The sequence below is a fragment of the Notamacropus eugenii genome, chromosome 2 (assembly GCF_028372415.1).
Source record: "Notamacropus eugenii isolate mMacEug1 chromosome 2, mMacEug1.pri_v2, whole genome shotgun sequence".
Lineage (NCBI taxonomy): Eukaryota > Metazoa > Chordata > Mammalia > Diprotodontia > Macropodidae > Notamacropus > Notamacropus eugenii.
Window position 1 is genome coordinate 12,439,034 of NC_092873.1, and position 18,488 is coordinate 12,457,521.

At 40.5% G+C, this 18,488-nt stretch overlaps 1 pseudogene; it reads right to left on the bottom strand.

Annotated features, from left to right (window-relative positions):
• Nucleotides 1-9,432: 9,432 nt before the first annotated feature.
• Nucleotides 9,433-18,488, bottom strand: part of LOC140522515 (sterol O-acyltransferase 1-like) — a 29,668-nt pseudogene continuing 20,612 nt past the window's right edge.

An 18,488-nucleotide genomic window follows, 5' to 3' on the forward strand; every position in this document is an offset into this window, starting at 1 on the left:
CTCTAGCGTCTCCTCTGGGCTCGGGTTTAGAAGTGGAATCTTTAGGGCCATACTCCCTAGTTAGTATTCCAGGAGAGGGCAGTCATGTTGGTAAAGGTCCTTGGTTCCATAGCATAGGGAGAGAGGCTAAAGGAACAAGTGGACTTTGGCCTCAAGAAGACTGAAAGGTAGCTAGCTGCCTTCCAAATATTTGAAGACCTACTAGAGGGAAGAAGAAACAGGTTTGTTTTGTTTGGCCTCTAAGGACAAAACTATAACCAATGAGTGGAGTTGCAAAGAAGCCAATATAGGTCTGATATTTTTTGAAAATTCATTTTTAAAGCTCTTGAATTCCAAATTCTCTCCCTCCTTCCAGCCTATCCCCCAACCATGGAGAAGGCAAGCAAGTATAAACATAATGATTATACACATGAAGTTACACAAAAAGTATTTGGGTTTTTAGAAAACTTTTCCATAACAATGAGAGCTGGAGGAAGGTCAGTCTTGGAAACGGCTCTTGGTTCAGCCCCTCTCCTTTCATTGATGTGGAAAATGAGGACCAGAGAGACTGTTTTGGGTCACATGGCTAGTTCCTCTCCCTGCCAGCACTCCATGCCAGGTTTTCTACTGTCTCCAGTCACATTTTACACAGACAACCCCACTACACTATTCCCTCTTGACTGGCGATTTATTGGGTAAAATTTAATGGACAAATGTTTATTAAGCACGTAAACACTGTGGGAGAAATCCAGAGGTAGGAGATGAGGTGAACCTTGCCCTTGAGGAATTCAAAGTCCATACAGGGAGAAAAGATACAAACATGACTCATTTTAGAAGGAAAAGTATTAAGAGGGAAAAGAAGAACCCAAACAAAGAATATGGGAATTTGGAGCAGTCACCAATGGGAGATGCAGAGTTGGAACTGTTCCCTGAATCGGATTTTTTTATTTGGGGGCACCAGGGGAAGGATTTGGAGAAGCCACACGCTCTAGGGTGGGAAGGGATCTTAGGGGTCACCCAGTCCAACCTCTGCCCCACTTCTCCTATTTTACAGAAGAAGCAACTGAGGCCTGGGGAGTGGGGAGTGACTTGTCCAAGGTCCTATAGCTAGTAAGTGACAGAGCCCCAACTCTTAATTCCAGTGCTAGGGAGTAGATAGAGCATTCACATATGTATGTATATATATAATGTTTCTCCTGGAAAGGGGTACAGGATAACTGAGCAAGTTACTTGAACTCTCTGGACCTCAGTTTCTTTATCTAAAAATGAGGAAGTTGCTAAAGTGATCAAAGAAAGAGGAAAAGGATTATTCCTATGTATAAAAATATTTGTAGGAGCTCTTTTTGTTATAGAAAAGAACTGGAAACTATTGCACCCTAAGGAATGATGAAAGGGATAGTTTCAGAAAAACCTAGGAAGACCTGGATGAACTGATGGAGAGTGAAGTCAGCAGAAACAAAACAATTCAATGATAATATTGTAAAGAAAATTCTGAAAAACTGAAGACTCTGATTGATGCGATGGCCAACCATAACTCCAGTCACCACAAGAAGCTGATGGGAGTTTTTGTGAATTGCACGAGTCAGGGGAGCAGGCAAACAGTTCTTTTATTTTGCTCAAAATGGCAGCCCGGAGGCCTTCATCAACCACTTCCCTTCCAGCAATGTGGTCCTGGTTATTCAAGGTACAATCAGAGAAGTTTAATGAAACAAAAAACCTGGGTATACTGTGGAGATAGGACCCTTGGCGCTTCATGAAAAAGAAAGATGAAAGAGGAAGGTCCTGGGCCAATAGGAAGTGGAAGGTCCAGACCCAGTCCTGCCACTGCCTGGACCTGTGACCTTAGGAGAGTCATTTCCTTTTCCTAAGTCTAGGTTGCTTGGTTCGTTTCTAAAGCCCCTTCAGTCCTGCCATTCTGTGGCTTTTCATGTGGCAAAGAAGATCTCACAGGCAGAAACAGGTTGAGAGTAAGGAAAAAGTGGATGATGTTGGGCTGACTCCTTCCTTGGAAGTGTTTGGGCAAAGGCTGGATGGCCACTTGTTGGTGCTTTTATAGCGGGGATTCTGTTAGTCTATGGACTCACTCCATGACTGCCACTGTGTCTTCCAAATATGATTGTGTGGTTCCTTCTCAATCTCCTTTGTAGCATCATCACCATCCATATCCCATCTGGTGTGAGGGTGCGTCCCAGATCTCTGTCCTGGGGCCTCCTCTCCATTATCTCTTTTCTTAAGCTCACCACTCCTCCTAAGTCTCCTAATTCTGTTGAGGGTACCACCATCTTTCCAGGTAGTTCAGAACTCTGGAGTCATTCTCAGCTTTTCACTCTTCCTCACCTCCTATATCCAGGTGGTTGCCACATCTTGTCAGTATGTCCTCCTGTCAGCACAGCGCTTAACCTAATGCTTTCACATGATATTGTTGAGTTTTCCAAAGCTCACATGTCTGTGACTCCACTTGGGGTTTTCTTAGCAAAGACACAGTGAGGTGGTTTGCCATTTCCTTCTCCAGCTCATTTGACAGATGAGGAAACTGAGGTAAACAGGGTAAAGTGACTTGCTCAGGGTCACACAGCTAGAAAGTGTCTGAGGCCAGATTGAACTCATGTTCTTCAGACTCCAGGCCCAACACTCTATCCTCTGAGCCATGTAGCTGTCCATCTTCTTTCCTCTAGTGTCTCCTTATCTCCAACCCACCTTCCAGAACTGTCAAACCAGTATTGCTTCGGAGCTCAAGAAACTTCCATGGTTCTGTCATGACGCAAGGCCAAAAGGCAGATTGTATATCTTGCCAGAGGGACTTCTCAGCGCCCCCTTTCCCAGTCTCTATCCCAGCTCAGCTGGTCTATAGACAACCTTCCATCTCCTACTTTGGCACAGCTCTCCCCTTGGCTTGGCATATTCTTGCTCCTCACTAGGCCTCCAATAACCCCTTGGTTCTTGGAGGTTTAAGCATTGAGTTCAGCAAGGTTGAGGGGGAAAATACCAGGAAATAACTACATTGTAAAAAACTAAAGGTTTCAATACAACTTTTCAAAAATTAATTCAGAAGACTTACTTTCTTACTTCTAAGAATAACTCCCATTCCTCTAGTGCTTAGGGTTCATAGGGCACTTTTCTCAAAACAGCACTGTGAGGCAAGTACCTCCTTCTCTTCCTTTTTTCCTTCTTCCTTTTTCCTTCTCAGGAGAGAAGATCAGAGGTGGAAAGGCCCTTAGAGATCATGACCTTGGGGAAATCACTAGGCCTCAGTTTGCTCATCTGAAAAGAAGGGCGTTGGAAGGCCTCTATGTTCCCTTGCTGGTCTGAAGCCTGGTACTCTCCTCCAGCTAATCAATTTTGCTGATGGAAATGCCTGAGGCTCAGGGATGCTGGTGACTTCTCCGAGGTTACACTGCTATCCTGAAAGCCGGGTCTCTGCCTTCAGTCTACCAGTGGCCCCCTGTGGAGTCACTCAGTCCCTATATCTCAGGTTGAGATAAGATAGAGGGAAAGAGGTCATTGACCTTGTTGGTCAATCAGTAAAAGCCTGATAAGGGCATAATAGCAGACTCACAGCATCACAAGGTTCAAAAGTCCTTCCATAAAAAGAGCCAGATACTCACTGATCTCTGAGACCTGCCTCCTGCTGCTTCATGGAGAGATACCCAGGGCAAGGGAAGAAATCATAAGGAATAGTGGCCAGGCAGCTCACTGAGTATAACTCATGGCTGACAATCAGTCTGGGAGCTAGGGCAAGGAGGGAAATTGGACTGCCTCCACTGCTAGCTCTGTACCATGCTGTCCAAAGTCTTGCATCTGAAGCCTGAGGACCTGGGTTCCATCCCAAGCTATTTCTGTTACCCTAGGCCTCCATGTCCTCCTCTGTAAAGTGAGGAAAATGGACATTAAAGATGCCTCAATCTGTGATCTAAGATTATGTGATTCTGCTGTGTAGCCTTGGGGAAGTCACTTAGACTCTGAGGAAGAAAGACAAAGCAGTAAGGAGAGAAAGAGAGACAAAGACAGAGAGAGAGAGAGAGAGAGAGAAGAGAGGTTTGAGAGAGAGAGAGAGAGAGAGGAGAGAGACAGTGAGAGAGGAGACAGAGAGACAGAGAAGAGACACAGAGAGAGGAGAGAGACAGAGAGAGAAGAAAGAGAGGAGAGACAGAGAGACAGAGAGAGAAGAGAGAGAGGAGAGAGAGAGAGACAGTGAGAGAGGGGAGAGACAGAGAGAGAGAGAGGGAGAGAAAGAGGAAAGAGAGAGGAAAGAGAGAGAGGGAGAGAGAGAATCAGCAGGACAGAGCGTTTATTAAGCACTTACTGTGTACCAGGTACAATGCTAAGCTTTGGAAATACAAAAAGAAGAAAACAAGGTAATTCCTACTCTCAAGGAGATTATATTGTAATATGGAAAGAAAACATAAAGAGGAACTCAAAAGTCTTACTGCAGGGGCAGTAAGGTAGCTGGCGGGGAAGTGGAGAAGACAGAGAATGAGCTGGAAGTGAAGTGAGCAGCTTGTCTAAGACTTCTCAAGAAACAGCCATACTGAGCAGGATTTCACTGATCAGCAAAGAACCAGAGGGATGGTGGTGGGATGGAGACACACCAACCAAGGAAAGGCAGTGGAGGGATCCAGCCCTGAGCCTAGATGAAAGAGTACTGCACCTTTCCCAGAAATTCCTCTGCCTCCCCCATCCCCTGGACTCTTCTTTCCCAGAGTGTTTTAGCCCTCCCAAGCTATATACATTTTCTGAACTCACCCTCTCATTCTCCAAAGCTGTTCTCCCAAAGCTTAACATCCCTCAAACTTCCCAGAGCTCCCCTGCTCAACTAAGAACTTTGCCTCATATTTCACTGAAAACCCCGAGGCCATTTTCAGAGACCCCCTCCCTTCTCCCCTCCTCCTTGCCTCACTTCCCTCACCTACCTTGTCCAGTTATCTCCTCCTTTCAGCCCCATCTCTAAAGATGCAATGGCTCTCCTCCTTGCCAAAACAAACCTCTCTACCCACACAGGTAATCCCATTCCATTGACTTGACTTTTTTCTGGCAAGCTGCCTCCCCTACCAACCTCTCTTCTTCCCTATCTACCAGTTGCCTCCCTACAAACACACCCATTCCCTCCCATCCTCAAAACCCTTCATTTGATCCATGTATCCCTGCTAGTTCTGTGTATGCACATGTGCATGTGCATGCATGCGTGCATGTGATCATTTCTTGTTTCTACAAAAGGATGTGGAGGCTGAGCAGGGAAACAAGAGTCCAGGGTGGGGAAAATGGGTAGGGACTTGGGCCTGAACAAATTCCCATAACATCACTGAGCAGATTTCAAAGGCTTTCCTTGTTTTCTTTCTGTTCCCAGTACCTGGCACACAGCAGGTGTTTAATAAATGCTTGTTGATTGATTTCACAAAGAATCAAAGTTAGAACTGGCACACAATAGGTGTTTAATAAATGCTTGCTGATCATTGACTGATTTCATACAGAATTATGGGAGTTTGGGGGCATCAAGGTGGAGCCACAGTACACAGAGAGCCCAACCTGGAGTCAAGAAGACTTATCTTCTTCATCCAGTCTCAGACACTGGCTAGTTGTATGATGCTGGGCAAGTCACTTCACCTTGTTTGACTCAGTTTCTTCATCTGTAAAATGATCTGGAGAAGGAAATGACAAACCACTTCAGTGTCTGCCAACAAAACCCCAAATGGGGTCATGGAGAGTTGGACACAATGGAACAAAGACATTTTAATGTTTTTAATGTTTTCTCTTTGTGTAAATAATTTAACATTCATCAATGGTCACCAACATTCAGTTACAAAGAACAAAAAATTGTTTATGAAACAGTGAACTTCTTAGTTTGTTTTTCAAAAAGTGCAGTGAAGTCCTGCCACATTCATTCAAAACTGTGCTACTTCGAGTTGTAATTATGTAAAATATGGCCATTGGCTCCAGCCCGATGAAAAGATGCATGTGAATCTGAATAATGGGAGGGCCGTGGTTCACAATCATAGGGGACCTGACTGTACATTCAGATGAACAAGGCAGTAACAAAATCCTTACATCTCCTTCCTATTTTGGATTTTTTTGCTTTCTTCTGTTGATGTTCTACTGGTGTTCTTCTATACTTTGCTTCTATCAATTGCCTTTGACTCGTCCTTCACCTCCTCAAACACACACATAGACACACAGACATATATATACACACACAAGAGACCTACATACACACACACAGAGACACATACAAGCACACAGACACACAAAGACACAGACACACAGAGACATACATATGCATGCAGAGACATACATACACACGTATAATAAGACACATACAGACACACATATATATGCACAAAGACACACACAGACATGCAAAGACACATACACACAGATATACACACAGACACACACATACACACACAGATACGTATACACATCTAGAAGGTCAGGCTGGGACTGTGTACCTGGCAGACACACACATACATATACACATACACATACATGTACACATATACACATATACTCACACACACACACATATACACACACACACACCCCTCCCTTCTAACAAGTATAGTCAGCAAGTCAAATCAACACATTGGCCAAGATTTAAAATTTTAAGTCTCCTTCTGAACTTTTCCCTCATTTTAAAATTAAGGATACTTAGGCATAGAAAGGTTAAATGACAGCATAAGATCAAAGCACCATAGATTAGTACAGTGTCTGGCACACAGTAGGTGCTTAATAAATATTTATCGAATAAATGAATGATTAGAACTGGAAGACACCATAAAGGACACCTAGTCCAGTCCCCTCACTTTGTAGATAAGAAAAGTGAGGCCCCATTAAAGCTAAGTGACTTCATAGGATCATAGACTAAAGTAGAAGGGAGCTCAGGGTCATCTGGTCCAATAAGTTGCTTTCTAGATGAAGAAACTGAGGCACAGTTCCTTTCCCAAGGTCAAAGCCAGGATTTGAACCTAGGTTCCCTGACTTCAAAGACAGCACCTGTTCTGGTACATAAAACACAATCACTCTCTCTCTTCCGGTCCCTCTTCCTACCCTAACTCCTCATTTGCCTTCTCTGAAAAGTTCCAGATGACTTTCTAGACATCTTCAGAGCTCTCTCCTGTGCTAAAGTCCACCCTTCTCTGACCTGAAGAAAAGCAAATTGGCCACCTCCACTGGGTTACGGAGCAGCCCTCGCATGACTAAGAGAAACTTGACGCCTAAGATGGGAATGTTCCATCTGATTAGTCAAATGCCTTTCCAAGGAAGAGCTCCCAGATTAGCCTTCTTAGGAAGAAGACTCCCGAGAGACAGCTAGAAATAAACCCATAGAGGTTAATAGTAAAGCCAAAAGGGGAGTCTCTTCTGGGAATTATATAATGATAGAACCCAATAGGTCACACAAATAAATTTATTAAGTCAACAAAAAAGAATAACCAGAGGCCAAGGCCAGCTCTAATGTTCTGGACTCAGATCAGTTTGCATAGATGCTGCAGGGTTATCCCAGGCTGTCTCAGGCTGTCCTACAGTTGATGTAGCAGAAAAAACATGATGGAAATCAGGAGACCCCATTGCTGCCATGAAGTAACTATAATTTTGGACAAGTCACTTCTCTCTGAGTCTCTATTTCTCCTTCTGTAAAATGAAAGGTTTGAATGAGATGACCTTTGAAGTCTCTTCCATCTCAGAGGCGATGTGGCCCAGTGGAAAGTGTATTGAGGATCAAATGCTGCCTCAGCCACTTATTAGTACTTAGGGTCTCAGAGATTCACTTTTGTTATCTGTAAAATGGGAATGTTTTACCTGTGGTATCCTTATTGAAAACCTTCTAGTACTACATCAATGGAATATCCTAAGCTCTCTCCCTCCCCAGCTGACTTCACAAGTCTTAAGTTCTAAAATCCTTCCCAGAAATGACATTACGTGCTCCAAGGAGTCTTCTAAGCATTAGGTTCCTCTGACTATGACATTTTATGTTCTAAGATCCTTCTCAGCCCAGACATTCTTTGTCCTAAGGTTCTTTCCAGCTCTGATAATTTGTGTTAAAAGATCACTTCCATCTCTGACATACCTTGTTCTATCTGAGGTCCCTTCTAGCCCTGATATTCTAAGTTCTAAACCCTTTCCCACCTTTGGCATTCCATGTTCTATGTTCTAAGGTCCCTGTTGACCCTGACCTTCTATATCCTAAAGTGTCTCTTACATGCTATGTTCTACAGTTCCCTCAACAGTCTTGATATTCTCTGAATCAATGATTGTAATTGACTCTTCTAGGGGATTTTGTATTTGCCCTGTCCCATTTGAGCCTCTGATGTTGTGGGTACCCTATACATGATGACTCACATTTCACAGATGAGAGAACTGAGGCTCAGTATTTGCCCAGGGTCACTTCATCCTCTTTGTCTCAGTTTCCTTATTTGTAAAATGAGCTGGAGAAGGAAATGAAAAACCAGTTCAGTACTCTCCCAAGAAGTGTAACCTAATGGGGTCACAAAGAGTCAGAAATGACTTCACAACAACAAAAATGTTGGAATATATCCTACAGAGATAAGCCAGGGCCTTAAAAATAAATCAGTTAAGTCTGACCAGTAGGATCCTTAACAACTTGGAAGCTGTTAAGTTGCTGGAGTGTCTCAGAAAGTCTTGGCTGTCCTGAGCTTTACCAGCATGTGAAGAGATGCAGATGGCACGCTTATAAATTTGCAGGAGACACAAAACTAAGTGGGCAAGCTAATCTGTGGGCTAACAAAGAAAACTCTGTAGGTCAGAAGGGTGGCTAAATCTCCTAAGATGAAATTTAATAGAAGGTACCATCTCCTGGCATAAAGACTCACTATTTGATAAACACTTCTCAGGGAAGCAATAAATAGTCTACCAGTAACTGGTTATAGACCAATATCTGATATCATGCATCAAAATAAGCTCAAAATGGACCCTTGGCTTAGACATAAAAGGATCCATTATAATCAAATCAGAGAAGCAAGGAAAGAAACGTTTTTAATAACCATGAATAAGAAAAGATCTCATGACCAAAAAAGGGATAGAGATAATCACCTAAGATAAAATGGAAAATTTTAGTCACATGCAAAGTTTACACAAACAAAATTAATGCAGTTAAAATTAGAAATGAAATATTTAAGGTGGGGGGGGAGCTTTATAAACAAGTTGTTCTGATAAAAATCTCATATTTATGATATATGAGGAGCTGGTTGCAATTTATAAGAACAGAAACCACTCCCTAATAGATAAGTAGCTTAAATTTTTCTTTTTTTTCTCTTTTTCAAACATTTTTTTACTCAGTACACATAACAATGTGCATAGAAATAAGTTGTAAACAACAGATATTCAAAGCATTAATTCTTTACGTGTGTTTTGGCTCTTTCAGTAACTAAGAAAACACATAAAGTGTTTAAGAAATGAGTACAAAAAGACAAATAATGGATAAATACGACTGCTAAGCTTTGAGTAGATCTGACTCAGCCAAAAATCTATCTGTACCTTAAAGATTACCGCCAAAGAGAAAATAAAAATTCCTCCTTAACAGGATTCCACTGGATTTGACTCATTACCTTGATTTTAGATGACTGGCATGGAATTGACTTTGTCACATATGGAGTCACTTGTAGCAATCCAATTTTACTTGACACAGCGTTATCTTTTTTTTTTTTTAAAGCAACTGCTTTTCCAGAATCAGGTGGCACACACATTCAATCAAGAAAGAAAACTTATGTCCAAGTTTTTAAAATACATATTGACACATCCAGGAGCATGGTCTTACATAGTCCAGAAACGTTGGATTTTTTAAAGGACATTGCTGATGTGCATATCACTCATGAGAGTATAAACACAGCAAGATTCCATGTCCCAAGAAAAGAGATGTCCACATCAAGACATCCCAAATAAGCCTTTTCCGACTGTCATTGGCAATGAAATTGAAAATCATTCTAAAGAACATGGAAAGTACAAAGAGGATGGGTAGAAAAAGCTCAAGCACAGGGCCAGGGAGTATTCATGCACTATGGCAGATACCATGACAGCCATTTTGAACCTTCTGCTGAAAAGCCAGAGGAAGTCTTTGTAAGCATAGTAATAGAGCCAATCAGCAGCTACCACATTCCATGTTCTATAATAGTTGGCATATGATGTTGGGTTCTGCCAATCGTGATAGAACATCCTGGCCCCAAAGCGTAAGATCTTTGCAAAAGCATTAAGCCAACAGTGCAATATGGCAAAAAAGGAAAGAAATGACATCAGCATGCCCAGCAGAATGGAATTGGACCAAAATCCAAATACTGAAGGACTCATTTGATTTTGAAACAAGGAGGCAGAGTGTCTTTCAAAGAAGTAATATGCATAAAACATGCAACCAAAAACCTGTGCAAACTGAGTGACTCCATAACTCTACCTGATAGTGGGATTCCTGGGATAGCTGTCTCTATAGATGAGAGTAGGAGCAAGCAAAAAGTATAAGTACTGGTTGACTTGGGGTATCACAACAGTGCATGGTTTTTCCTTAGCAGCATCCAATACTCGAGGAATATTCTCCTGAATAAATGAATGAGCTTTCATAATGAAGCGAACCTGTTCAAGTATAACAATGAATTGGGAAGCTGGTGGCAACATATAGGCCAATACAACACCTCTCAAGTCTATAATCTGGAAAATCATGAAAAGTATCCCATAGAAGAAAGAATGGACAATTGGATGGGAACTCATGGCATATCCTCTGACCTAGCATTCAAATAGTAAGGAGGGAATGATCAGTGTGGCCAGGAACATGGCCCACCAAGTACAAATTACAATTGGAAATTTGTCAAAAGCATAAGTGAAGAGACCGAATCTAGGGCGAGCCTTCCTTCGTCAATATAGTCCACTACAAGTAAGTAGAGAATGAAGAGGATGAGGAGGGCATTAAACATGATATATTGTTTGTATATGGTCTACCTCATATAGCTCATCCAACATCGATTTTCTTACAACAAAAAGCTTTCCATGTTCTAGATGATTTCTCTTCCCTCCATTGAGAATGGCAAAGGACGTTGAAGACCCAGAGATATCCAATGAGGTTGATTTATCCATAAGACTGGTCACAAATTCAACAAAACAATTGCCTTCTCCCTTCACAAAAATGACTTTAACTTCTCTGCTTGTGCTGTTAACAATATCTTCCATGTCAGGTGCTGTTCAGGGTCAACTTGACCAGAGAGGGAAACGCAACATCTGGGTTCTCAAAGCTGGGGGGCTCCTTAGTGGCTTCCCAGAGTCTTCCTCTGGCATTCAACCTTCTTACCAGTCCCTAAACACCCAGGACTAGCCAGTTTTAAAAGGAAGAAATCCAAGCTATCAACAGTCATCATGCTGTTGAAATGGAAATAGAATGTTCCAACTCACTAACAAGGAAAAAAAGAGAGCTATTCAATGAAAACAACTCTGAAATTCCACCTCATACTCATCAGATTATTAAAGATGACAAATAAGGCAATGACAATTGCTGGAAGAGCTGAAGTAAAATAGGAACACTAAAGAACTGTTAGTGGAATTCTGACTTGGTACAGACTTTCTGGAAAGCAATTTGAAACTGTGTCCCCAAAGTTACTAAACACCATATCCTTTCATCCAGTGCTACCCACTACCAGACTTATACACCAAAGACACAAAAATCACCCACATATACAAAAACATTTAAGCAGCATTTTTTTTGCAGTATCAAAGAACTAGAAATTAAGGGGGAAATGGTGAAACAAACTATAATGTATGAATGAATGAAATATTATTTCACCAAAAAAATGATGAAAAGAACATTTTCAGAGAAATTTGGAAAGACTTAATTGGACTGATGCACAGTGAAGTGAGCAGAACCAAGATAACAATTTATATAATGACAACAATGTTGGAAAGAAAAACAACTTTGAAAGACTTCAGAACTAGAATCAATACAATGACCAACCATGTTCCAAGAGACCAGTGAAGCTGCCTAACTCTTTCCTCACAGAAAAGGTATGGACTCAAGGAGCAGAATAATACGTAGCTCTTTAGGCACAAAGTGAAGACTTGATTTGCTTGACTATATATATTTGTTACAAGGATTTTGTTTTGTTTTTCCAAGGTAGGGGAGAAGGCCAAGGGAGCCACCAAGAGAATTGAAAAAAAGAAAAAGAAAAAAAGAAAAGATAGTAATTGAATCATTTTAAAATGCACAGAGAGGAAGAGAAGGAAAGCCAGGAATAACAGAGAAGCAGGAGAACTTTAAAAGTTACATGTTGAATTTATTTTATACTTTTTAATAAAAAGCAAATTATGTCTGATTGGGATGTGCAGTTTCACATATTATCCTCATTTCTGTTGTACTATGTACATGGAAATTCTGATTTTATTTGGTGTTTGCTAAGTTCAGAATTTTAATAACCAATAAGAATAACTGTAAAAACCTAAGTCAGAAAGACCAGGAAGGACTCAAACCCCACCTCTGATTCCTTCTGGCTGTGTGACCATGGGCAAGTCATTTAACCTTGGTTTTACCTCAGTTTATTCAGCTTTAAAATGGAGATGATAATAGCACCTACTTCACAGGGTTGTTGTGAAGATCAAATGAGGCTATTCTACTCGCAGATTCTGGGCAGAAAAGTTTTTGGTTGCTCTCAGACCACTGTGCAAGCCAGGAGAGGAGTAAGCTCCTCTCCCTTGATTGTGCCACCTTGGAGGAACTGAGAACTTACAAGTCCCCAGAGTATACCCTCCTCTTGACAAAGGACTCAAAAGTCAAGTAACTGGCTGGGAAAATGCCCCCAAAAGGGGGAAAAATAAGACTCTAGAAGGTTATTTTCTTGGTGAACAGGTATTTTCTTCCATCCTTTCAGATGAGGAAGAATAATGTATACTATCAGAGGAAGTCAAGGCTTCCAAAACCTCTAAAATAAATATGCAATGGTCTCAGCCCATAGAAGAGCTCAAAAATGATTTTGAAAATCAAGTAAGAGAGGTGGAGGAAAAAATGGGAAGAGAAATAAGAGAGATGCAAGAAAATCATGAAAAGCAAGTCAATAGCTTGCTAAAGGAAACCCAAAAAATGCTGAAGAAAATAACACCTTTAAAAATAGGCTAACTCAATTGGCAAAAGAGGTTCAAAAAGCCAATGAGGAGAAGAATGCTTTCAAAAGCAGAATTAGCCAAATGGAAAAGGAGGTTCAAAAGCTCACTGAAGAAAATTGTTCTTTAAAAATTAGAATGGAACAGATGGAAGCTAATGACTTTATAAGAAACCAAAAAATTACAAAACAAAACCAAGAGAATGAAAAAATAGAAGATAATGTGAAATATCTCATTGGAAAAACAACTGACCTGGAAAATAGATCCAGGAGAGACAATTTAAAAATTATGGGACTACCTGAAAGCCTTGATCAAAAGAGGAGCCTAGACATCATCTTTCATGAAATTATCAAAGATCAAATGAGATAATATCTGTAAAAAGCACTGAGCACAGAACCTAGCACATAGTAAGTATTTAATAAATGCTTATTCCCTTTCCTTTTCCTACCTCAAAGGGTTTTGGGGAACATCAAATACAGGAAATATTTGTAAGAAGTGCTTATTAGCATGATGCCAAGCTCTTCCCCTCCATCTCCAAAAAAGTAAATGGGTATACTTAGTAAATGTATATGCAAATATATATACTTATAGTAAATAGTAAATGTATACATTTGGATCCAAAAAATTAATTTTCCAAGTACCAAATAAGGAAACATGGCCAGATAGAATATTACCTGCTCTACACGTATTAACACCATGGTATGACAACCGCCAAGGACAATGTGCACTTAGACAACAATGAGAGGCAACCTGCCTGGGCCTAGGGAGGCCATCAGCCTGCTCTCCACTGCCCTGGCCAGATTACAGCTGGAATATTGGGCTCAATGCTGGGCAGCCCATTTTAAGACAATAATAGACTGGTTTCCATACAATCTAACCAAGGTAGTAAAAGGCCTCAAGATTATTTCCAAAAACACTCATGGGGATAGAAGTCAAACTAGTGATTTAATTTCTATCATATACTCCCTCTCCCAAGGCAGGCCAGCATCTTCCTTGCAACTTTTTCTTTAGAGACTTTCCTAACACACTGAGAAGTTAGGCTATTTGTCCAAGAAACTACAGCCCGTATGAATCAAAGGCACATGACTTGAACCTGTGTCTTCCTAGCTCTAAGGGCAGCTGTCCATCTGCTCTGGCATGATGCCCTTCTTTGCTGCTTCTGATAGCTCACATTTATATAGGTCTTTAAGGTTTATAAAGCACTTTATTAAATAAAAGGGATCCTTTGATATTGACAATCCCCCATGTGAATGGGAGTCATTATTATTTCCATTTTACACATTAAGTAAGAAAGATTAAGTAACCCCCATGGGTCATAAACCTGGGAATATCCAAGATAGAATCTGGATCCAGATTTCCTGATTCCAAGTCCATTGTTCTGTTCCATGATCAACCAGAGAAACTAGAAAAGACTTAGGGGATGTAAAATAGCTGTCTTTGAGTACTTAAAGAGCTGTCACATGAAAAAGGAATTAGATTGGTTCTCTTTCATCTGAGATGATTAAAAAAAAATGTTGGAGCAGAGAAGTTGAACAGGAAAAGATTTAGGCTATAGATACGAAGAACATTTTTCTAAAAAATCAGGGCTTTCCAACAATAGAATGGGTTGCCTGGGAGGACGTGGATTCTCCCTCACTAAAGTCTTTCAACAGACACTGGAATATTGAGTCAATGAACCAATCAGCAAACATTAGCTAAGTAACTGTACAAAGAATTCTTGCTCAGGTACAAATGGGACTGATGTCTCTGAGGTCCCTTCCAACTCTGAAATCCTGTGATTCTGTAAGTTTCCTTTTATTATAACATAGAACATTAACATCAGTGAAACTTCCATAGAACATGGTGCTTGTTCATGTCAGTCTGTTCCTTTATTCACTTCCTCTCTTTTTTTTTCCCACATTAACAGCTTGTGTAAATAGTCAGTTTGGAGTTCTTTTAACTGTATGCCATTCCTGCTTGTTTATAATCTTCTAATTTGGTGTTGATTTTGATCTTTACTCTAACAAATCAATAATCTGGCCCCACACAGTCATAGGTGTCTAGTAGTTTCCTGTCTGTTAAGATAAAATCATTTTCATTTCTTGTAAAGTTCTGTTAAGTAGTTCTAATTATTTTTTGAAAGTTAAAATAAAGCCAAACTGAGTAACTATAATAACCAATCTTAGTGTTGGAGAACAGATAAGGAAGCTGAGGCCAAGAGAGGCTACGTGACTTGCCCTACTTCACAAACAAGTTAGAAAGTGGCTGAGCCAAAATTTAAATCTGAGTCCAGACCCAATGCTCTTTCATACCATGGAAGATTCAGCATTTCAACTATATCCCAGCTCTGACTATCTCTAGCACTGAGACCTTTGGAAAGAGGATTGAGAACTGGCATCTTGGAGGTCAGAAAAATTCAAACTCTCCAAGGGATCAGAACAATGTGGACAGATCCAAAGTGGAAAGAACTGCCATGGGAGGTGGCAGGAAGTGTTCAAGCACCTGTCTCTGGATGACCACTTATTGGGGAACAAATTTATTGGGAAACATCTATTAGGTATGATTTGGACAAGCCGACCTCTGTAGGTCCATGCATTTCAAGTTGTAAGCCTACCATGAGCTCACTCTGTAATCCTTTTTGTTTGTTTTGTTTTGTTGTTGTTTTTATTTTTTAAATTTTAAATTTATTTATTTATATTAAGTTTTCAACATTCATTTCCACAAAATTTTGAGTCCAAATTTTCTCCCCATCTTTCCCCTCCCCCACCCCAAAATACCCAGCATTCTAATTGCCCCTACCACCAATCTGCCCTCCCTTCTAACATCCCTCCCTTCCCTTATCCCCATCTTCTCTTTTGCTCCATAGGGCAAGATAAATTTCCATACCCTATTACCTGTATTTCTTATTTCCCAGTTGTGTGCAAGAACAATACTCAACAGTTGTTTCTAAAACTTTGAGTTCCAACTTCTCTTCCTTCCTTCCTTCCTCCCCACCCATCCCATTGAGAGGGCAAGCAATTCAATATAGGCTGCATATGTGTAGTTTTGCAAATGACTTCCACAATAGTCATGTTGTGTAAGACTGACTATATTTCTCTCTATCCTATCCTGCCCCCCCATTTCTTCTATTCTCTCTTTTGACCTTGTCCCTCCCCAAGAGTGCTGACTTCTAATTGCTCCCTCCTCCCATTGCCCTCCCTTCCATCATCCCCCCTACTCTGCATATCCCCTTCTCCCCCACTTTCCTGTATAGTAAGAGAGGTTTTCATACCAAAATGAGTGTGCATTTTATTCCTTCCTTGAGCCAAATATGATGAGAGTATGAGTCATGCTTTCCCTTTCACCTCCCCCCTTTTTCCCTCCATTGAAAAGTCTTTTGCTTGCCTCTTTTATGAAAGATAATTTGCCCCATTCCATTTCTCCCTTTCTCCTCCTAATATATTCCTCTCTCAACACTTAATTTTATTTTTTTAGATATAATCCCTTCCCAACTCACCCTGTTCTCTGTGTGTGTGTGTGTGTGTGTGTGTGTGCATAATCCCACCAACTACCCAGATACTGAAAAAAATTTCAAAAATTACAAATATTGTCTTTCCGTGTAGGAATGTAAACAGTTCAACTTTGGTAAGTCCCTTATGATTTCTCTTTCCTGTTCACCTTTTCATGCGTCTCTTGATTCTTATGTTTGAAAGTCAAATTTTCTTTTCAGCTCTGATCTTTTCATCAAGAATGCTTGAAAGTCCTCTATTTCATTTAAAGACCATTTTCTCTCCTGAAGTATTATACTCAGTTTTGCTGGGTAGGTGATTCTTGCTTTTAATCCTAGTTCCTTTGATTTCTGGAATATCATATTTCATGCCCTTTGATCTCTTAATGTAGAAGCTGCTAGATCTTGTGTTATCCTGATTGCATTTCCACAATACTCAAATGGTTTCTTTCTAGCTGCTTACAATATTTTCTCCTTGACCTAGGAACTCTGGAATTTGGCTACAATGTTCCTAGGAGTTTCTCTTTTGGGATCTCTTTCAGGAGGTGATTGATGGATTCTTTCAATATTTATTTTGCCCTCTGGTTCTAGAATATCAGGGCAGTTTTCCTTGATAATTTCATGAAAGATGATGTCTAGGCTTTTTTTTTGGTCATGGCTTTCAGGTAGTCCCATAATTTTTAAACTGTCTCTCCTGGATCTATTTTCTAGGTCAGTTGTTTTTCCAATGAAATATTTCACATGGTCTTCAATTTTTTTATTGTTGTGGTTTTGTTTTGTGATTTGTTGGTTTCTCATAAAGTCATTAGCCTCCATCTGTTCCATTCTAATTTTGAAAGAACTATTTTCTTCAGTGAGCTTTTGAATCTCCTTTTCTATTTGGCTAATTCTGCTTTTTAAAGCATTCTTTTCATTGGCTTTTTGAACCTGTTTTGCCAATTGATTTAGCCTATTTTTAAAGGTATTATTTCCTTCAGCATTTTATGGGTCTCCTTTAGCAAGCTGTTGATTCACTTTTCATGATTTTCTTGCATCTCTCTCATTTCCCTTCTCAATTTTTCCTCCACCTCTCTTACTTAATTTTCAAAATCCTTTTTGAGCTCTTCCATGGCCTGAGACCATGGAATATTTATTTCAGATGTTTGGGATACAGAAGGCTTGACTTTTATGTCTTTCCCTGATGGTAAGCATTGTTCTTCCTCGTCCAAAGGGATGGAAGAAGATATCTGTTCACCAAGAAAGTAATCTTCTATAGTCTTATTTTTTTCCCTTTTTTGGGCATTTTCCCAACCAGTTACTTGACTTTTGGGTCCTTTGTCAAGAGTAGGGTATTCTCTGGGGATCTGTAAGAGCTCAGTTCCTCCAAGGTGGCAGTCAAGAGTGTACACTGGTGTGGGAGCAACCAGAAACTTTTGCGCCCATAATCTTCGAGTAGCAAAGTTTCCTCTCCACAACCACCTTGCCTCCAGTTCCACCTTTCTCTGTGATCTTGGGCAAGTCATTGGCTTCTTGGTTTTCTCATTTTAAATTTTAATGAGCATCATGACAGGCTATTGTGAAGATCAAAGGAGATAAACATGTTTCAAATGTTTTGTCACTAAACTGGTCTGCAGACCTTTGCACTGGTGGTCCCCATACCTGGAATGCCCTCCCTCCTTTCTCATCTCTGCCTTTGAGAATAAAGTTTCTTTAGGAGAGGGACTGTTTCCTTTCATCCTAATATCCTTGGCATCCCCCTCCCCCCCTTTGTCTGAATAGAGTAGGTGTTTCACAAATACTTGTTGATTGATGGACTGATCTGAATCATGCCTCTGACACTAGGTTTTGACTTTGGCCATGTCATTTAACCTCTCTAATCCTCATTTTCCTCATCTGTAAAATGAGGATAATGCTATCCATTTCCTAGGACAGTTATGAACCTTCAGCAAGAGCTTGGGAGTGCATGGTAACCTTCCAAGCACCGGCTGGT